This window comes from Callithrix jacchus, chromosome 5 (assembly GCF_049354715.1).
Source record: "Callithrix jacchus isolate 240 chromosome 5, calJac240_pri, whole genome shotgun sequence".
NCBI lineage: Eukaryota > Metazoa > Chordata > Mammalia > Primates > Cebidae > Callithrix > Callithrix jacchus.
The window spans coordinates 69,783,697-69,805,057 of NC_133506.1; the positions used below are offsets into that span (position 1 = coordinate 69,783,697).

The 21,361-nt window shown below is 52.7% G+C and overlaps 1 long non-coding RNA gene and 1 pseudogene across 2 annotated transcripts; both read left to right on the forward strand.

Annotated features, from left to right (window-relative positions):
- Positions 1-228: 228 nt before the first annotated feature.
- Positions 229-13,721, forward strand: LOC100406938 (trans-acting T-cell-specific transcription factor GATA-3 pseudogene; annotated as a pseudogene). Its single transcript, XR_619989.4, has 3 exons — positions 229-1,220; positions 1,711-1,762; positions 11,759-13,721. The product of XR_619989.4 is annotated as a trans-acting T-cell-specific transcription factor GATA-3 pseudogene (transcript).
- Positions 13,722-17,463: 3,742 nt separating this feature from the next.
- On the forward strand, positions 17,464-19,441 carry LOC118153687 (uncharacterized). Its single transcript, XR_004743124.3, has 3 exons — positions 17,464-18,151; positions 18,404-18,665; positions 19,133-19,441. It is a non-coding gene; the product is annotated as an uncharacterized LOC118153687 (long non-coding RNA).
- The last annotated feature ends 1,920 nt before the right edge of the window (positions 19,442-21,361 follow it).

The following is a 21,361-nucleotide window of genomic DNA, read 5'->3' on the forward strand; positions in this document are numbered from 1 at the left end:
GCCGCAGAGACAGCACCGCTGTTTCTCATAATTTTTGTGCCTGAAGAATTCCAGGACTGCTCGGCCAAACAGTCTATCGTGTGCTTGCAGTTCTGAGCCTCTGGCCGGGCACCTCTCCCTCTTATGTTTATCTGTGTGGCTTGTTGAGCTTCCTCACAGCATAGCAACTCGGGCAGCTGGTCTGCTCATGTGGCATTTCAGCAAATGAAGCAGAAGCTGCATTGCTTCACACATGCTGTTGCTCCTCAGCAAGTTACACGTCCTCCCAGAATCAAGGGGAGAGACAGAGCCATGTGCAGAGGACGTATGGGCTAGAGAGATTACTGCAGGAGGAACCCTGTGGGGGTGAACCCTGTGCCAGGTCCTCAAGGTGCCAGCTCTGCCCTGCAACGGAGAACTGAGGGGCGCCAGCTCTGCCCTGCGACGGAGAACTGAGAGGTGCCAGCTCTGCCCTGCGATGGAGAACTGAGGGGCGCCAGCTCTGCCCTGTGATGGAGAACTGAGAGGTGCCAGCTCTGCCCTGCGATGGAGAACTGAGGGGCGCCAGCTCTGCCCTGCGATGGAGAACTGAGGGGCGCCAGCTCTGCCCTGCGATGGAGAACTGAGGGGCGCCAGCTCTGCCCTGCGATGGAGAACTGAGGGGCGCCAGCTCTGCCCTGCGACGGAGAACTGAGAGGTGCCAGCTCTGCCCTGTGATGGAGAACTGAGAGGCGCCAGCTCTGCCCTGCGATGGAGAACTGAGGGGCGCCAGCTCTGCCCTGCGATGGAGAACTGAGGGGCGCCAGCTCTGCCCTGCGATGGAGAACTGAGGGGCGCCAGCTCTGCCCTGCGATGGAGAACTGAGGGGCGCCAGCTCTGCCCTGCGATGGAGAACTGAGAGGCGCCAGCTCTGCCCTGCGATGGAGAACTGAGAGGCGCCAGCTCTGCCCTGTGATGGAGAACTGAGAGGCGCCAGCTCTGCCCTGTGATGGAGAACTGAGAGGTGCCAGTGGCCTGCATGACACATACTGCTGTTCCTTGCTGGGGCTAGCTCAGAAATCATGTCACCTAGGTAGCTGGCCCCACCCTGCATGTCAGTAATGGGGTTTTGTTGGTACTGGTACATGCTCAGTCAGTATCTGGATTAGAGTACATGGAAATGATTGGCACTGAAGGAACTCCAAGTATCATCGACCACATACATTAACCAAGACATCGGATTTCTGCTACAGCTGTGTGAGGTGAGCCGGGAGGGCACTGCCACTCCCCTTTTAAAAGATGTAAAACTGAGACCCAGAAGTTTACATGGTGACACTGCATGTGAGCTGCAGATTAAAGATGAAGGCTGCCAACTTCTGTTCCCAAGGCCTCCCCAGCCGCTGTGAGGGGCCTGCAGAAGGCCTTTCCTCCTAGTTAGAAAGTGGAGCTTTCTAGGGGAGTTAGCCAGACAAAGAAGGGTGGGGAACAGAGGACAGAGCCTGCCCCCACCACCCACTCCCTGCAGAAAAACAGCTCTTGAGGCTGGGCACAGTAGCTCACACCTGTAATCCCAGCACTTTGGGAGGCAGAGGTTGCGGTGAGCCGAGATCATGCCATTGCACTCCAGCTGGGCAACAAGAGCAAAACTCTGTCGCAAAAAAAAAAAAAAAAAAAAAGAAAAGAAAAATGACTCTTGAATCACCCAAAGTCTAATGAAGGAAATCCAACTCATCCTAACTTCTCTTTTCACAGAGTGGAAGCTGAGGCACAGGAGGAGAAGGGGCCTGGCCAAGTTCACACAGAGGTAAGTTGTAAAGCTGGGGCCTAACCTGGGTTCCCTGAGCCCCCGGCCTTGCTGCAGTGCCCTGTACCCTTCCGGGGACAGGGGCAAATCACATGTCATCCTGCTTTCCGAACAAAACAGCAGCACCAGGCTTTTACATGTTAAACATTTAGTTTCTTTTTAAACATTTTCGTCAGCTGTCCCTGGGCTTTAAAAATAGAGCCAGTCAGACGCAGGCCGGAGCTAAGTCAGGGAGCCGGCCTGAATATTCAGCTCCAGGGTGCAAGAGCACCAGGAAAGGGCAAAGCCTGATGAATTAACTCATGTCCCTGAGCAGACAGAGCCAGCACCTCGTCCCAATTCCTCTGGCTCCCTCCGGGCCTGGGAATCTGGGGAAGAGGGGCTCTGCCTAAAGGGAAGCAGGGCACAGTGTCCAGGCTCAGCAGGACCTAGGCCAAGTCTCTGGGATCTGGAAGGAATGGGACAGAAGCTCCCCAGTGAGGTGAGACCCGCCAGCTACCTTGGGTCTGCCTCTTCCAGGAAGCCCTCCAAGTTTTCAGTCTGTCACTTCCCAGGAGAGCCATGGAGAACTACTTTCTCTTTCCTCCTGCCTGGCTCCTTCAAATACACTCTTTGCCCCACCCAAGCAGCTGCCCTACCCCTCCTTGGAGTTCAAGGCTAAAAGGGGGCTGTGGGGTCCTTGATCTTGCCTAACCCTCGGTCCCCCCACCCCCGCCTCCGCTGTGAGATTGGCTGACTGGTTCTCACAGCTGTTTATTTATCCGTCCTGCAGGAGCTCACTCTGTAGGGTGCACATGAGGCTGGGAGGAGCAGGCTGTCACCTTGAGGATGTTTATAATCACCCGGGAACAGGAGAACAGGGTGTGTGCAGGAGGCTGATGGCCTGAGATGCCATCACAAGATGGGGCCACCGGGGAGGGCGGGGCGGAGACAGATGAGGCCAACAGAGCCCCCGCCACCTCGACTGCTCTCCCGCCTGCCTGGCCTCTGCCTTCATACACAGCCTTATGGGCCTATTCAGTCCCTCCCAGGCCCCCTCCCTTCTGCCCTGGGTCTTCACACTCAACCCCTTTTCCCCATCACCACCACCTCCTAGACCGAGCTGATTCCTACTGCTTTTTCATGTCCCGTTTAAATCTGCCTCCCTTCCTTAGGAGATGGCAACAAATGAGTTAACAAGGAAGGGCTGGAGGAAGGACGGTCCAAGTTTAAGCAGAAGATGCTCTTTGGGAGACCTGAGACCTAGAGGTGCCATGGGAGGGCTGAGCCTGCACACAGGGAAGAGCGCATGGGAGAAGAAAGAACAGGTGCAGGAGCTTTGAGGGGAGTGCAGAGGTGGAGCCAATGGGCAACGGATGAGGACCGTGGTGAGGATTTGGGCTTCTGGCCTAGCGAAGTGTGAACCATGGGAGGGTTTTGAGCAAAGGAGGGAGGGGAGCTGCCTTAAGCTGGGGGAGAGCAGACTCTAGGGGGCAAGGGAGGGAGCAGGAGCCAGCGAGGAACTGACCCAGGGCCACAGTGATGGTTGATGGCAAGGCTGCGTTCAGGGTGCAGCTGGAGTCAAAGCCAGTGGAATTTGATGTTAGAAGGGACAGTGTGGGCCAGGTGCAGCGGCTCACGCCAGCAATCCTGGCACTTTGAGAGACCGAAGCAGACAGATCATCAGGTCAAGAGATTGAGACCATCCTGGCCAACATGGTGAAACCCCCGCCGGGACTACAGGCACTCGCCACCGCGCCCAGATAATTTTTGTATGTAAAAATACAAAAATTAGCCGGGCGCGGTGGCGAGTGCGTGTAGTCCCAGCTACTCAGGAGGCTGAAGCATGAGAATTGCTTAAACCCGGGAGGTGGAGGTCGCAGTGAGTCAAGATCGCACTACTACACTCCACCCTGGGCAACAGAGTGAGACTTTGTCTCAAAAAATAAATTAAAAAGAAGGGATGGTATGAGGAGAAGGGAGGCCAGGCCACCCCCACGCCCCTGTCCTCCTTGGTAGAACTTAGCACTACTGAAAGGGATGAGCTAATCATTAGCCATCCTACACGTCCTCTCCCTGTGCACTGGCTCCTGCTGTGTCCCAGCATCCAGCTCAGGGGAGGGGCCAGGCCGTGTCCAGTGGGTTTCTGCAGGCTCGTTGGAAGGGAGGGTGGGGGCTGCCTCGTAGGAACTCAAGGGCCAAGTATAAGAGGCAGTGATGAGGTCTTGGCCATGGCCGGGGCCCCACAGCCATCTGCAGAAGGAACAAAAGCATGGATGGGAGGGTCGCAAGTATCAAATCCCACTTAGAGGGAAATGCGCCTGTGGTGTCACAGAATTCACAGAGTGGTGGCCCCCCAGCAACGTCTTGTCAACTGAAAAATCACACGATTTATAAATGTAGAGAGGAAAATTTATAAAGGGACAACCTGTAGGCTGGGAAGCAGGCCTCCAGCCGAAACCGGAGGCAGGCACTGCGGAACGGACTGGCCGGGTGCACACATTCAGCAGCCTGTCAGAGGAGTGTTCAACTGAGGGTGGATCATGCACATGTGTGATGGGCAGGCATGCATGCTGGAAACAGACGCTCGGTGCCACACAGAAAAATCAGCACTAAGACAATCGATCTCTCAGCAAAGCAATTTTTACTTCCTGGACTGCAGGAAGGGTGCTCTCGCTAGCCATCTTGCCACGAGAAGACAATGAACAAGGAAAAACAAACGTATTTATCCCTTACGCATTTGGGGTCACCCTTACTGCTGTGTCTGATTTCTGTTGGTTGGAGCCAGACCTCACAATTCAAACTCAACCCCGCTTGGCTGACAACTTAAAACTTTTCTAAACAGGTAAAAGCCATGGAGAGCTAGGACATGCCTGTGAGCACATCCAGCAGATATTTTGGTTAAGTTACAAGGGCATAGAATACATACTATGTGCCTGTAAACATGGCATGTCTAACAGCTACATACGATAGGGCTTCACAAAGAGTTATTAGCACACTTATGATTTACTCTTTAACAGGAAAGGAAACTTTAAAGAACTTTTCTGCTTCCCACAATGCACATTACTTGCATGTTGTGCTCACCTTGGGGCAGAGACTTAACAATTAAATGTATTACCATTCAGCCCTCCACATCAAAAGGCGAAGCAGGGGCCGAACGCACCTGTAATCCCAGCACTTTGGGAGGCTGAGGTGGGTGGATCACTTGAGGTCAGGAGTTAGAAATCAGCCTGACCAACATGGTGAAACCCTATCTCTACTAAAAATACAAAAAATTAGCCAGGCATGGTGACAGGCTCCTGTAATCCTAACTACTTGGAAGGCTGAGGCAGGAGAATTGCTTGAACCTGGGGGACAAGCAATTGCAGCGAGCTGGGATCTCACCACTGCACTCCAGCTGGGTGACAGAGTGAGACTCTGTCTTAAAAAAAAGAAAAAATGGTGAAACAGGAACATGAAGACACTCTGTGTGCAGCCTCTGAAAACCTGCCAGAGGCCATCCATGGTCTGTGGTCTCATCAGGAGAAAATTCCTGAACTCAGTCGCTTGTCCAGTGGAGACTGTAGTTACTGCTGGTGGGCAGGGCTGGGGGTTGCCTGTAGATACAGCTGGTGGACAGGGCTGGGGATCCCCCATAGTTACTGCTGGTGGGCAGGGCTGGGGGTCCCCCGTAGTTACTGCTGGTGGGCAAGGCTGGGGGTTGCCCGTAGATACAGCTGGTGGACAGGGCTGGGGATCCCCCATAGTTACTGCTGGCGGGCAGGGCTGGGGGTCCCCTGTAGTTACTGCTGGTGGACAGGGCTGGGGGTTGCCCGTAGATACAGCTGGTGGACAGGGCCGGGGATCCCCCGTAGTTACTGCTGGTGGGCAGGGCTGGGGGTCCCCCGTAGTTACTGCTGGTGGACAGGGCTGGGGGTTGCCCGTAGATATAGCTGGTGGGCAGGGCTAGGGTCCCCCGTAGTTACAGCTGGTGAGCAGGGCTGGGGGTCCCCAATAGATATGGCTGGTGGACAGGGCTGGGGCTCCCCTGTAGTTATGGCTGGTGGACAGGGCTGGGGGTCCCCCGTAGATATGGCTGGTGGACAGGGCTGGGGTCCCCTGTAGTTACTGCTGGTGGGGCTGCAAATTGTTCTAATTTTGCGTATCTCAAAGCCAGTGGTTGTTCAGCTGCTAGAGAAAAAGAAAAGCCTGTGCCTGTATTCTCTAGGTGTACAATTTGTGACTTAACCCTTGCCTGGCACGGCCTAGGTCCTGTTTATAATTTGATTTCTTATTGCCACAAAAAGTCTGTTCCATCAATCTTCTGTTCCCCATTTTAAGATTAATGCTGGTCGGTTGTGTCTAAACCACAAAATGGACCAGCATTAATGTGGCTGGGTGCGGTGGCTCATGCCTGTAATTCCAGTACTTTGGGAGGCTTAAGTGGTTGGATCATCTGAGGTCAGTAGTTCGAGACCAGACTGACCAACATGGCAAAACTCCATCTCTACTAAAAATACAAAAATTAGCTGGGCATGCTGGTGTGCACCTGTAGTCCCAGCTGCTTGGGAAGCTGAGACAGGAGACTTGCTTGAACCCAGGAGGCAAAGGTTGCAGTGAGCCAAGATCGTGCCATTGCACTCCAGCCTGGGTGACAGAGCCAGACTCCTTCTCAAAACAAACAACAACAACAAAACCCATGGAGGAGGTATAATGAGAACCAAGGTCCCCAGGCTAAACTGTCCAGGTGTCCCGGTCCACTCCCTGCTGACACGTCCCTGGCCTGGCCAACTCAGAATCCACGCAGGGAGTGAGTCAGGGTCCTGAAGGCCTGCATCCTAGGGTGAGGACAGCCCGCAGCCACTTGCTCCTTTGCTTGTGTCGGCTGTGAGCTCAGGAAGGCAGGGCCCGGCCTGTTCTGCCCCTCACAGTCTCACACCTAGGACAGAGCCCACCCCGCCACCGTCCATCTGTCTGCTGCCCTCACACAGCAGCTTCAACCCAAGCCGAGGCCAGGCTCGGCTCCTACTGCAGCTGCCGCCAAATGCCAGGTTTGCTGTGAAGGCCATGCCGCAGGAGGGCCTGTGGCTGCCAGAACTCTGCCGGGGCAGGAGGCCGAACAAGAGGCCCATCAGTGGCTGCTCTGCCCATGGAGTAGCCATTCTGTTGTTTCTTTCTCTTCTTTTTTTTTTTTTTTTTTTTTTGAGATGGAGAGTCTTGCTCTATTGCCCAGGCTAGAGTGCAGTGGCATGATCTTGGCTCACTGCAACCTCCACCTCCTGGGTTCAAGCAGTTCTCCTGCCTCAGCTTCCTGAGTAGCTGAGATTACATGTGTGGACCACCATACCCAGCTAATTTTTCTGTTTTTAGTAGAGACAGGGTTTCACCATGTTGGCCGGGATGCTCTCAAACTGTTGAACCTCAAGTGATCCACTTGTCTCGGCCTCCCAAAGTGCTGCGATTACAGGTGTGAGCCACCGTGCCCGGCCCATTCTTCTGTTTCTTTTCTTCTCTAATGAACTTACTTTCAAAAACAAAAATAGGCCAGGAGCGATGGCTCATGCCTGTAATCCCAGCACTTTCAGAGGCTGAGGCGGGAGGATCATGAGGTCAAGAGATCCAGACCAGCCTGGCCAACATGGTGAAAACCCATTTCTACTAAAACTACAAAAATTAGCTGGGCATGGTTGTGTGCACCTGTAATCCCAGCAACTCAGGAGGCTGAGGCAGGAGAATCACTTGAACCCGGAAGGGGTAGGTTGCAGTGAGCTGAGATGACACCACTGCACTCCAGCCTGGTGACTGACAGACTCAAGCTCAAAAAAAGAAAACCAAAACGAAAAACAAAAAAACCCACAAAAATTTTAAAAAGAGGCCCATCAGTGCCCTGGGGGAATGGGCCATCCTGAGTCTGGGGGTCGGTCCCTGGGTGCTGGTCCTTCATCTCGGGGAGGAACTTGTGGAGTGGCCGGGGCTGGGGTTCTCCTGTCCGAGTCCTTGCATGTGGTTACACAACCCCTCCCCCCCCCACCCAGGGCCTGAAGGCTGCAGATTCAAACTCAGTTCCTGGACGGATCTCTGCTCTCTGCTCTCCAGCAGCTCTGGCTGAGCCTGTCAGTCTTATGGTGGTTGCTAGGAAATGGGACATGCATTCCAGCCGGTTCACGGCATCCGAACTATCATCCTTTCGCAGCAATCTGTCCATGCCCAAGTCCCTCCTGCATTTGGCTTCTGCCTGTCAACTCCCCTGCCTTGAAGGCCATGGGGGCTACGGCAGCTGGCCATTTTGTATGTGATGACCTTGGGATGCTGGCTCTGACCTCACCTGCCTGAGAGGTGCCTTTCCTTCCAGCCACCCTCTCTCCTGCATTCCTCCGATCTTGAGCTAAGTCCTAAGCCCAGACATTTCCGCAGAGTCAGCAGGTTTCCTGTTTTTCGCAAGGATCTGCCTCAGCCCCTGAGGAGACAGACCATTTGCTTCGTACTCTCATCCTCCACTTCCTAGCTGTGTGGCCTTGGGCAGGCTGCTGGCCCTCTCTGAGCCTCATTTCCACATTTGTAAAATGAGGACAACGTTAGCACCTGCCTCTCGGGACTGCTCTGACAACCCAATGAGCTCACACGTGTGAACTCACCCTGAGACTGCCAGCACTCATGGGCGTGTCTGCCCTTATCCTTATTCTGTGGTCCCTGCAGCACCGGCTCTGGGGTAGGACCATGCCTTTCCCTGGCCTGGCCCCTCAGCCACCCCCAGCTGCAGGACCCCGGGTGAGTGGCCCCCTCTCTGGGCTCCAGATATCTGTCTCTTAACAGCGTGGGACCAGAGAGGGCAGCTCCAGGAGTCTCTCTCTTCTTGTCCGAGTCTGAGTGGAACCAGATGTCCTCTGCTGACTCGTGGGAATGTTGGAACACCCAGCACAGGCTCTCCCAGGACCATCCCCTGGGCATCAGCAGCCAGTATCCTCCCAATGCCAGGCCCTCGGACCCCACGTTCCCAATGCTGGGATGTATCCCAACATATGAGGCAGTGCTTCTTAGTATTTTCTGGATCATACACTTCTTTGAGAATTAGAAAAAACAATCACACTCTTTCCAGAGGGCACCCTGAGCAGAGTGAAGGGCCCCTGTCTGTGATGTGGAGATGAAGGGCAGCTGTGAGCGTCAGAAATGGACCAAGCCCAAATCCGGGCTGCGCTGGGATTCACCAGGCCTGCGGGCATCTCAGGTTCTTCATCTGTGAAGCGGGTGTGTTCATAGCACCCACCTCAAGGATTTGACGAGATCATTCACACACATCACTTAGGAGATGCTTGGCACCCAATGAATGTCGGCAAGCCCACACTCACCTGCTCTGCAACCTTCCCAAAGACCACCCCCTCCCAGCCTTCAGCTCCCCTCCCTGCCTCTGTCCTCCCCCTCCCTGCCTCTGTCCTCCCCCTCCTAGCCTCTGTCCTCCCCATCCCTGCCTCTGTCCTCCCTCACCCTGCCTCTGTCCTCCCTCACCCTGCCTCTGTCCTCCGCCTCCCTGCCTCTGTCCTCCCCCTCCTGGCCTCTTTCCTCCCCCTCCTGGCCTCTTTCCTCCCCCTCCCTGCCTCTGTCCTCCCTCACCCTGCCTCTTTCCTCCCCCTCCCTGCCTCTGTCCTCCCTCACCCTGCCTCTGTCCTCCCCCTCCCTGCCTCTGTCCTCCCTCTCCTAGCCTCTGTCCTCCCCATCCCTGCCTCTGTCCTCCCTCACCCTGCCTCTGTCCTCCCTCACCCTGCCTCTGTCCTCCGCCTCCCTGCCTCTGTCCTCCCCCTCCTGGCCTCTTTCCTCCCCCTCCTGGCCTCTTTCCTCCCCCTCCCTGCCTCTGTCCTCCCTCACCCTGCCTCTGTCCTCCCCCTCCCTGCCTCTGTCCTCCCTCACCCTGCCTATCATCCCCCTCCCTGCCTCTGTCCTCCCCCTCCTGGCCTCTTTCCTCCCCCTCCCTGCCTCTGTCCTCCCCCACCCTGCCTCTGTCCTCCCCCTCCCTGCCCCTGTCCTCCCCCACCCTGCCTCTGTCCTCCTCCACCCTGCCTCTGTCCCCTTCCTCCCTGCCCTGTTGCCCTGCCTTCCAAATGCCATCTCTCATAACCATCCTCCTCCCCATTTTCACTACCAAGGGAGCAACGGTGTTTGCACCTTGGTCTTCTAATCCAACAAGCTTGCCAAATTCTTTCTTAGTTCTTTTTTTTCTTTTCTAATGAGATAATCATATTGTCTACAAAACAACTAACTTTATCTCATTTTTGATATTTAAATATTGTGACCAGTCCATGTATATCTGAAAATAATTTTTTTGAACTGTTCAAATCTATATATCTATAGATTTATCTTGTTAGATGGTGGATATAGATTCTGCTTAATTTTAGATATTGGTAGAATAAGGTTAAGTAGATGTGTGAAAATATTAAGGGAGGCAGGGCACAAGTGGCTCACACCTGTAATCCCAGTACTTTGGGAGGCTGAGGTGGTGGATCACTTGGAGTCAGGAGTTCGAGACCAGCCTGGCTAACATGGTGAACCCCCATCTCTACTAAAAATACAAAAAATTAGCCGGGCATGGTGGGGCTCAGTTCCAGGTACTCAGGGGGCTGAGGTAGGAGAATTGCTCAAAGCTGGAGGCAGAGATTGCAGTGAGCCGAGATCACAACACTGTACTCCAGCCTGGGAGACAAGAGCAAACCTCCATCTAAAAAGAAAAAGAAAAAGAGAAAGAGAGAGAAGAAAGAGAAAAAAAGGAAGGAAGGAAAAAAGAAAGAAAGAAAAGGGGGGAAGGAAGGAAGGAAGAAAGGAAGGAAGGAAGGAAGGAAGGAAGGGAGGGAGGGAGGGAGGGAGGGAGGGAAATGTTAAGGGAAATCTCCATAAAAATAGAAATAGAATGTATAACTTGTAAACTATTAGAGAGAAAACTGAAATTGAAAAAATGAAATCAACCCAACAAATATCAGGAAAAAAAAGAAACATGGGAAGTAGGAAACAAAAACTTACATAAAAGGAGTAAGTTCAAACATTTCAACAATCACATGTAATAAATGTGAATGGGTTAAATTCACCTATTCAGGAGTCTCCCTAGACAAAAAACCACTAGGACCTATATAGATTTAAACAGTTCAGAAAAGAAATAGTGGCCGGGCACAGTGGTTCACACCTGTAATCCCAGCACTTTGGGAGTCTGAGGCAGGCAGATCACGAGGTCAAGAGATTGAGACCAACCTGGCCAACATGGAGAAACCCCATCTCGACTAAAAATACAAAAATTAGCTGGGCATGGTGGTGAGCACCTGTAATTCCAGCTACTTGGGAGGCTGAGGCAGGAGAATTGCTTGAGCCGGGGCAGAGGTTGCAGTGATCAAATTCAAGGCACTGCACTCTAGCCTGGGCAACAGAGTGAGGCTCCATCTCAAAAAAGAAAAAAAAAAAAAAAAAGAAATTGTATTACATCTGCCAATTTCTGAGTAAAGCATATTAAGATCTCTCACTCCAATTATAAAATTGTCCATTTCTCTTTATAGTTCTATGAGTTTTTGTGTTAAATATTTTGAAACTATGATAAGGGCATAAGATTTCATAATTTTTATTTTGCTGGTATATTGTCTCTCAGCAAAGTGAATTCAAATTTCCTTTTTAAATAAAGTTTTTGCTTTGAGCTCTATTTTGTCTCATATTGATGTATGTTCACCAAAAGCTTTCTGTTAGAATTTTAAAAATTACATCTTTTTCGAGCGAGAGCGAGCCACGAAATCTGACCGAGCAGATCGCAGGCCGCCGCCTCCTCCTCTCTGCTCTTCGCTACCCAGGTGACCCGAGGAGGGAGTCAGCCTCGGAGCGGCTGAGGACCCCGGTGCAGAGGAACCCGGCTCGCAGAATTCCAGAGTCGACGCCCCCTTTTACCACCTAGTCCTCTTTTATTCTGCTGTACCCAGTTTTTGGATTTTTGCCTTCCCCTTCTTCTCTTTGCTAAACGACCCCTCCAAGATTATTTTGTAAAAACCCTCTCCTTTGCTTGCCTTTCCTTCCCAGCCTTCCCATCCCCCGACCGAAAGCAAATCATTCGACAACTCCGGACCCTCCGATGGCAGGAGCCCCCTGACATCCCAGGCCGACCGCCCTCCCTCTCTGCGCGTGGGTTCTGGGCCCAGCTGAGGCCATGGAGGTGACGTCGGACCGCGGCGCTTGGTGAGCCACCGCCACCCCGCTGTGCTCCACGGGCTGCACCCGGACACGCACCACCCGGGCCTCGGCCACTGCTGCATGGACCTGGTGCAGTACCAGCTGCCAGAGGAGGTGGATGTGCTTGTTAACATCGATGGCCATGGCAACCATGTCCCTCCCTACTAGGGAAATTCGGTCAGGGCCACGGTGCACAGGTACCCTCCGACTCACCACGGGAGCAAGGTGTGCCGCCCGCCTCTGCTTCACGGGTCTCTGCCCTGGCTGGATGGCAGGAAAGCCCTGGGCAGCCACCGCACCGCCTCCCGCTGGAACCTCAGCCCCTTCTCCAAGACGTCCATTCACCACGGCTCCCCGGGGCCCCCTCCGTCTACAGCCCAGCCTCATCCTCCTCCCGGTTGGGGGGCCACGCCAGCCTGCACCTCTTCACCTTCCCGCCCACCCCACCGAAGGACGTCTCCCCAGACCCGTCGCTGTCCACCCCGGGCTCAGCCAGCTCGGCCTGGCAGGATGAGAAAGTGCCTCAAGCACCTGGTGCCACTGCCTGACAGCATGAAGCTGGAGTCCTCGCATTCCCGTGGCAGCATGACTGCCCTAGGGGGCGCCTCTTCATCAGCCCCCCACCCCATCACCACCTACCCGCCCTACGTGCCTGAGTACAGCTCCGGACTCTTCCCCCCAAGCAGCCAGCCTGCTGGGCGGCTCCCACATGGGCTTGGGATGCAAGTCCAGGCCCAAGGCCTGGTCCAGCGCAGAAGGCAGGGGGTGTGTGAACTGCGGGGCAACCTCCACCCCACTGTGGCGGCGAGACGGCCCAGGGCACTACCTGTGCAACGCCTGCGGGCTCCACCACAAAATGAACGGACAAAACCCGCCCCTCATCAAGCCCAAGCGAAGGCTGTCAGCAGCTAGGAGGGCAGGAACATCCTGTGCGAACTGTCAGACCACCACAACCACGCTCTGGAGGAAGAACGCCAACGGGGACCCCGTCTGCAATGCCTGTGGGCTCTACTACAAGCTGTACAATATTAACAGACCCCTGACTATGAAGAAGGAAGGCAGCAGACCAGAAACCGAAAAACGTCCAGCAAATCCAAAAAGTGCAAAAAAGTGCATGACTCGCTGGAGGACTTCCCCAAGAACAGCTCGTTTAACCCGGCCACCCTCTCCAGACACATGTCCTCCCTGAACCACATCTCGTCCTTCAGCCACTCCAGCCACATGCCGGCCACGCCCACGCCAAGGCACCCGCCCTCCCGCCTGTCCTTCGGACCTCACCCTCCCTCCAGTATGATTACTGCCATGAGTTAGAGCCCTGCTCGAGGCTCCCAGGGCCCCAGAGAGAGCCCTGCAGCCCACCTTGACTTGCATTGGCGCAGGAGCGGTATCATGAAGCCTAACGCGATGGATATATGGTTTTGAAGGCAGAAAGTGAATTTATGTTGCCACTTTGCAGAGGAGCTCACTGTGGTGTCTGTGTTCCAACCACTGAATCTGGACCCCATCTGTGAATAAGCCATTCTGACTCATATCCCCTATTTAACAGGGTCTCTAGTGCTGTGAAAAAAAAATGCTGAACATTACATATAACTTATATTGTAAGAAATACTGTACATTTGAGGAAGACTTTATTGCATCTGGGTAGCTGTAAGGCATGAAGGATGCCAAGAAGTTTAAGGAATATGGGGGAAACAGAGTGTGGAAATTAAGAAGAAACTAGGTCTGATATTCAAATGGACAAACTGCCAGTTTTCTTTCCTGTCACTGGCCACAGTTGTTTGCTGCATTAAAAGAATAAAAAGAAAAAGAAAAATGTGGTAGGCGAATCATTCGTTCAAAGCTGTTGGCCTCTGCAAAGGAAATACAAGTTGTGGGCAATCAGTGTTACCATTCACCAATTGCCATTGAAGGTTTCAGAGAGCCCTTTTCCAGGCCTACGTGCTTTGTGAACAAGTCCCTGTAATTGTCGTTTGTATGTGTAATTCAAAGCACCAAAATAAGAAAAGATGTAGATTTATTTCATCATATTATACAGACTGAATTGTTGTACAAATTTATTTACTGCTAGTCTTAAGAACTGCTTTCTTTCATTTGTTTGTTTCAATTCTTTCCTTCTCTCTCCATTTTTGGTTGAATAAACTAGATGACATTAAAAAAAAATTATATCTTTTTCTACTCTCCTGTTTAGAACCTTCCTGGGTCATTAGGATTTATATGTGTTTTCTGAAGGCAGGATTTCTTTTCTTTTTGGTCTAGGGAGACTCCTGAATAGGCGAATTTAACCCATTCACATTTATTGTATGTGAGTATTGAAATGTTTGAACTTATTCCTTTTATATAAGTTTTTATTTTCTATTTCCTATGTTTTGTTTTTTGTATCTTTCCTGATATTTGTTAGATTGACTTCATTTTTTCTCATTTCAGTTTTTCCCTCTACTAGTTTATAAGTTACACATTCTCCTTCTATTTCTCTGGAGATTTCCTTTACATTTTCACATACTATTTAACTTTGTTCTATAAATAGCTATAATTAATCATAATCTATATCTACCCTTTATCAAGACAAGTGCTTTAGCACACATTTACTCTCTACTGCTCCATAAACACCTCAATCCTTTAACTAATATCTAATATTTTAGTTGCAGATTGTTATTAATTTTCAAGCAATCAACACTTATTAAAAATTTAATAAGTTTTATTGGTTTATTTGTTCCTCACTGTCTCTTATATTCCACTTCTTTTTTGTGACAGGGTCTTCCTCTGTCACCTAGGCTGGAGTACAGTGGTGCAATCACAGCTCACTGGAACTTCAAACTCTTAGGCTCAAGTGATCCTCCCACCTAAACCTCCCAAGTTGCTGGGACTACAGGCAAGCACCACCATGCCCAGTTAATTTTTCTACCTTTTGTAGACATGGGGTTTCACTAGGATTCCCAGGCTAGTTTCAAACTCCTGGCCTCAAGCAATCCTCCTGCCTTGGCCTCCCAAAGTGCTGGGATTACAGATGTGGGCTACCACACTCAGCCTCCATTTCTTGGATTACTTTTTCTTCTTGCCCTATTAGGGCACATAATTTAATACTTTTTTCAAAAAGGAATTTATCAATGCTAAACATCTTAGCCATTTCATATCTCAGCATGAGTTTTTATCCTTGTATTTGGCTGCATTTAGAATTCTGTTAGAAATTACTTTTTTTCAGGTTTTAAAGATAATTACTTGGTTGTTTTATTTTCTGGCTTCCTGTATTCCATTCTTTTGCAAGTTGTCTGTTTTCAGCCTGAAATATTTAGAATCTTTTTTATCCCCAGCGTTCTGAAATTCCAACATGCCTGTCCAGTAGAGGCTCTCTCTTCATTCATCCTGACAGGCACTGGCAGAGCTCTTGGGATGTTGCCAATCTCAGCTCTGGAAAATTTATTTCCCTGCATTCTTTTGGTTGTGTCTTTGGGGACCAGAAAATGAAACTTTGACTCTGTCCTTCGTGTCTCCTAACTTTTATTCTGTGCTTTCCATCTCTGTGTCCTTTCATGCTGCATTCTAGAAGTCCTCAGCTCAATCTCTCACTCATTTCTTTGCTCTTCAGCTGTGTCCATTCTGTTATTCAGTCCATTTATGAAGTTTTCAATGACCAGATTTTTTTTTTTTTTGAGATGGAGTCTCACTCTGTTACCCAGGCTGGAGTGCAATGGTGTGATCTCAGCTCACTGCAACCTCTGCTTCCTGGATTCAAGCGATTCTTCTGCCTCAGCCTCTTGGGTAGCTGGGATTACAAGTGCAGGCCACCACGGCCTGGCTAATTTTTGTATTTTTAGTAGAGACGGGGTTTCACCATGTTGGCCTGGCTGGTCTCGAACTCCTGACCTTGTGATCCACCTGCCTCAGCCTCTCAAAATGCTGGGATTACAGGCGTGAGCCACCACACCCAGCGTCCATGACCAGATTTTAACTTTCTAGATTCTCTATTTGATCTTTCTGGGGAATCCAATATCGTATCACATCTCTCCAGGGATACTGACTACACCTTTCTAAATCCTCATTCTGGTGCATTAACTCCCTTTCCTTGGGTGTCAATTCTCTCATTGAGGGGTTTGCTGCCTGTCATTTGAGGGCTCATCTCTGTGTCTGAAGCTCACAGTTAGCCAGCCTGCAAGCATCACAGCTCTCTCCCACAGCTTACCCCACTTGAGGGGTAGGAGAATGCACCCCAGCCACTACCTAATGTTCTGTGCATGGGGCCTCCATTCTCCCTGGACTCAGCAGCCTTCCAGGACAGTGCCTGCCCCTTCAAGCCCTGCACTCATATTACTTCTGATGACTACTCCGCGAAACACAGATGCCTGTGTTCTCTGCTTGGCCCAGGTGTGTGTGTGCGTGTGTGTGTGTGTGTGTGGTCACGAAGAGGGTTTAATTACTTGTGGCTCCTACTGAGCACCTTAAACAATCATCCCATCAGGGCCCAGGGGCCTATAACACCCCCGACCTTTTGCAGCAGCCACCCTCTCCCACCCTGGGCCCCAGCCTTCTACCTTTAAGGCCTTCAGCATAGTGTATGGTCAACCGAGGGCACCATTTTTTTCCAATGTAGTTGTGAATTTTAAAAACATTTCTGTCCCCTTAGAGGATTTGGGACAATGGTGGGGGGGAGTGTGAGTCGGCCTGCCACTCCATCCCCTTCTATTTGTGGCATGCCTCTGAGTTTCTTAATCTCTGTAGCCTGAGGTGCTGGGCATCAGCTCTGGAGTTGAGCTGAGCCTGGGCAGCACCTTCTTAGCACGACTCTTCACAGAATTCAGCATCTATGTGGGTCGGGGGCTGTAGCTCAAACCTGTAATCCCAGTACTTTGAGAGGCCGAGATGGGCGAATTATCTGAGGTCAGGATTTCAAGACCAGCCTGGCCAACATGGTGAAACACTGTCTCTGCTAAAAATACAAAAATTAGCTGGGCATGGTGGCTCACGCCTGTAGTCCCAGCTACTCAGGAGGCTGAGGCAGGGGAATTGCTTGAACTTGAGGGGCGGAGCTTTCAGTGAGCCAAGATTGTGCCACTGAACTCCAGCCTGGGTAACAAAGCGAAACTCCGTCTCAAAAAAAAAAAAAAAAGTATATTTGGACCTTACTTCATCCTCACTGGGAGTATTCATGAGGCGTCCGGCATCTGCTCAGTACCTGTAGGATCCCCCCTTTCCCCCTGTCTGCCGCTCTAGGGACTCAACTCCTCCCCTAGCATCTCTCTGTTTGCAGTCAGTGGTTTAGGCAGCAAGTGCTGCACAGACAAAAGAGAGAGACCACAGTGTTGGGGAGGCAGGGGCTGGAGCCATCTGGGACCTTTTGGAGGAAGGAAGAGGTGGGCAGGGCCTTCAAGGAAGAACAGGCTTCAAATAAGTGGGGAGGGAAGGAAAAGATTCAGTGTGGAGGTGGGGGAAGCAGGAAGGACAGAGCAAGGCAAGGTGTGGGACTGTTGGGGGAAAACCATCGTCTGCTTTGTTTAGGCAGAAGTCAGGGATTCAAACGTCATAGGGGGCCAGGAGGTGACAAACCTGTGACCAGGGCTGGGTCCAAGAGGGCTGGGGACTGAAGCCTGGGGCAGGATGTTTAGTTACTGCCCCAGCAGCCCAGCCGTCTGTGCCCAGCTCCTGAGGGCTTGCAGTAGAGAATATAAAGGTACCATGAAAAAATAGTGGGCCACCAAAGCGCTTCTGAGGGCTGCCAGTTGGCAACCTCTGATGTGTGTGGGCGCCCAGTGTTGGCACCATGGGAGAGGCCCACAGCAGACGGAAGCTCCCACGAGAACAGGAACGCGTGGATGTCTTTCAGCACCTGCCTTTCTCCTAGCCAGGCCCTTGCAAGACCCCAGCCACCCCTCAGTCTGTCTCTGGAGCTGGGAATGCCCACAGCACTTTGCTCTTTCAGATGAAGTCACAGCTCAGGCAATTCATCTTACTCCTCCGTCAACCAAGTGACTGAGGTCCCCAGGGCCTGCCCACAGGAGCTTCAACGTGCCTGGGGTCAGAAAGAGATGCTGGTCATTAGGAACACCCCTGTGGGACCAGAACATGGGGCAGGTGTGGTGGGGTGGTGACTGCAGGCTCCAAGGGAGGCCCCTCCAGGGAAGCAGTGAGGACCTGAGCATCTAGAGCTGGTCCTCTGGTGCCATCCAGTGGCCGTTTGTGTAAACTGCAGCCCCACACCACTGCCTGATCACTCTCCAGAGCCGAAACCGCCAGGCGTCAGCAAAAAACCAGGTGAGAATACAGGATTTCTGCCCACAGCCTCTTTGCAGCACAGGCTGCATCTCCTCAGCCCAGCTTCTCTCTACATTTTAAGGAGACTGATTATTGCTGGGTTCCTTTAGCCCCCAACCTGTGGGTACAAACCAGCTTTGCCAAATCTGATCAAGGACTTTTTTTTGGCAATTTTACCCAAATTGCCAACAAGGCAGAGACGATTCCTGGACAGACGATTTGTTTACTATTTGTATGTATTCTGTCCTTAAGCGTCATCTTGTGGCAGCCCTGGCATAATGTGGCTTAGGGTCTGTGAAGCCCAGAGGAAAAGACGACTCTGTTTTGGACTGTGCTCGCGGAGAGCCAGCCTCTCCCTCTCCAAAGCCACAGGGACCCTCAGCCTAGCCCCCAGGCCTGGGCAGCTCTGGATAAAGGCAACACTGCAAAAGCTGTTGCCGACACAGCCCACACGGACTCCCCGCTGCAGGGAACTGAGAGCCAGGGCTAGTGAAGAAAGCGCCGGTAAAGACAGGTGAGCAGCAGGTGCGAAGGTGCAGGTGAGAGGCCTGCAAGGAGCCCCAGGGGCCCAGAGTGGGGAGATGGGAGGGCCAGGTCCTGAAGGGTCTTCCCTCAGTGCTAAGCTAAGGAGACCCCACTTCATCCCCAACATAACAGGGAGCTGTGAGTGGGCGGGAGGTGCAGCCCAAGGCCGGCTGCACCCTGCAGAGCCCTGACTTGGAAGCAGAGCAGCTTTCCTCTTCCGGCCTCCTTAAGGTCTTGCTGGTGGTGGGTGCTTGCAGTTTATGGCTGGAGACAAGGTTTCTGCTGGCCAAGGATGAGCCCCTTGACCGGGCAGGCTGCTCATGGGTCCTCACTGGAGCCCTGGGCCTATCAGGCACTTGTCCACAGCAGCCCGGAGGGGAAGGGGAAGAAGAGCTGGCCCAGGAGGGCAAGAAGAACACATAGAGAATGGGGCCCTTCCCGCTTCTTTCCCCGCAGCGGCCTGTGCCCATGCACCCCCATCATAAGCACCGGTGTCATCTTTTGAAGGGGACTGTGCTGCCACCTGGTGGCCACACCAGGACAATGCCCCTGGAAGGACTCTAAGTTCCCGTGGAAGGCCCCTTTTCCCCGTTTGGGACTCCCACCACTGAGCCCACTGCCTTGCTTTACAGAGGAAGTCAGTTTCCCCAATCAAGCAGCAACATTCTGGAATAAATGCCCCTATTTCCTTCAGCCCTTTCTTTCTTTCTTTTTTTTTTTTTAGACAGTCTTGCTCTGTAACCCAGGCTGGAGAACAGTGGTGCAGTCTTGGCTCACTGCTGCCTCTGCCTCCTGGGTTCAAGCGATTCTCCTCCCTCAGCCTCCTGAGTAGCTGGGATTACAGGTGCACACCACCATGCCTGGCTAATTTTTGTATTTTTAGTAGAGACTAAAATCTTGGGAGACAAAACTTGGGAGCAGCGAGGGGCCTGCCAGTGAGGTCCTGCCTGGCTCCACGGGTGCTCTGAGCCCCTCAGGTCCGGCCGCAGCTCACATCTCACCCCAGACTGCATGGCCTCTGCAACCGTCAGTCCCAGCTCACTTCACCAAGCAGGCAGTTGCCCACCAGCGTTCTTGGCCGTGATTCCTCCATGAGCCCTTAGGATCCCTGAGTTTTTCCTTTCCGGGCCGAGGGAGAGCAGGGGGCCTTGGGGCCCTACCTGAGGCCCACCTGCTCAGCCTCTCCCATGCCACGCAGAAGCAGCCCCTCATCAGCCAGGGTTTCTGTGGGGTTCCTGTTCGCTTGCTCATACCCCCCAACACAAACACCTACTATTGAACCAAGACAAATGGGGGTCACTTCCCAGGGCCCTGACTCATCTTCCAGCAGCGTGGCCCTTCCAAGGCTCTCCTCCCATCCAGGACCAGAGGCAGATTTCAGTCTAGTGGCACCTTACCCTAGGTCATCTTCCTCCCTACCCCCTGAACTTCCTGTCCTGGATAGCACCTGCCCTAGCTTCCCAAGGGGTGGCGGGGTCATCACCTGGCCTGATTGGCATGCCTGACAGGGAAGAAAACTGGGGCAATGGGAGTTGTCTACAAAGTGCTGTCTCCATTGCATATGTAAGTGCCAGGCCAGTCATACGGCAGAACATTAATTCGCTCCCATCCCCTCTTCACCCTCCCCAAGGCCACCTCAGTGGCTGGGCCTGCCCCTCTGGCCTCTAACAATTGGCCTGCTCTGGCCTGACCCTTTCTGCCTGTCCTGTGGTTTTGCTGCAAGCTGAGCACCTAGAACCCCCTTCAGATGGAGGCCCAGCTCCCAACCTGGGCCCTGCTTTACCCAGGAACACCTGGGCCCCAAGAGAATGCTAGGCCAGAGGACAGTGCCAGGAGGCTACAAGCGCAGCCCAGCACAGCCACCACCTAGGACAGCCCCAGCAGGCCTGGCCGTGCAGAGATGGCACCATCCCCAACCATGGCGCCATCCCCAACCATGAACTGCTCCAGAGGGTGGCTCCATGGCCGTGAAATGTGCTGATCATGGGCGGGACAGAGTAAGCTCTAAAGAAACAGCTATTGTCGTAGTGATGCTGGATCGGGCCCCAACGAATGGGAAACTCTGACCCAGAAAACTGAAGAAACCCCATGGTCTTTCTGCCCTAAAGCCGAGGCCAGCCGAGAAGACTCCATCTGCATCCCGGCTGCCATCTTTTGAACCGTGTCTATACGCTGGGCACTCTGAGAGATGCCCTTAAAATGTCCATTTTGCATTTAAAAAACACCCCCACTGAGGCTCAGGCGCAGACGCAGAGCACGGAGGTCTACGTGGGAAGGGAGTTGGGGGGGGCGGTCATCCTTCCTCCACCCTGGGCTGCTGCTCCGACTGCCAAGCTTCCCTGCCCGGCTGGGCTGCCCCAGGCCTCCCTCCCTCACTCAGCATTGGAGGCCCCCATGAATTAAGACACTTTTTTTTTTGAGACAGAGTCTTGCTCTGTCACCCAGGCTGGAGTGCAACAAGCACCATCACAGCTCGCTGCAACCTCCGCTTCCCGGGTTCAAGCAATTCTCTGCCTCAGCCTCCCAAATAAGTAGCTGGGATTACGGGCATCTGCCACCACACCTGGCTAATTTTTTGTATTTTTAGTAGAGATGGGGTCTCACCAAGTTGGCCAGGCTGATCTCAAACTCCTGACCTTGTGACCCACCCACCTCAGCCTACCAAAGTGCTGAGATTACAGGTGT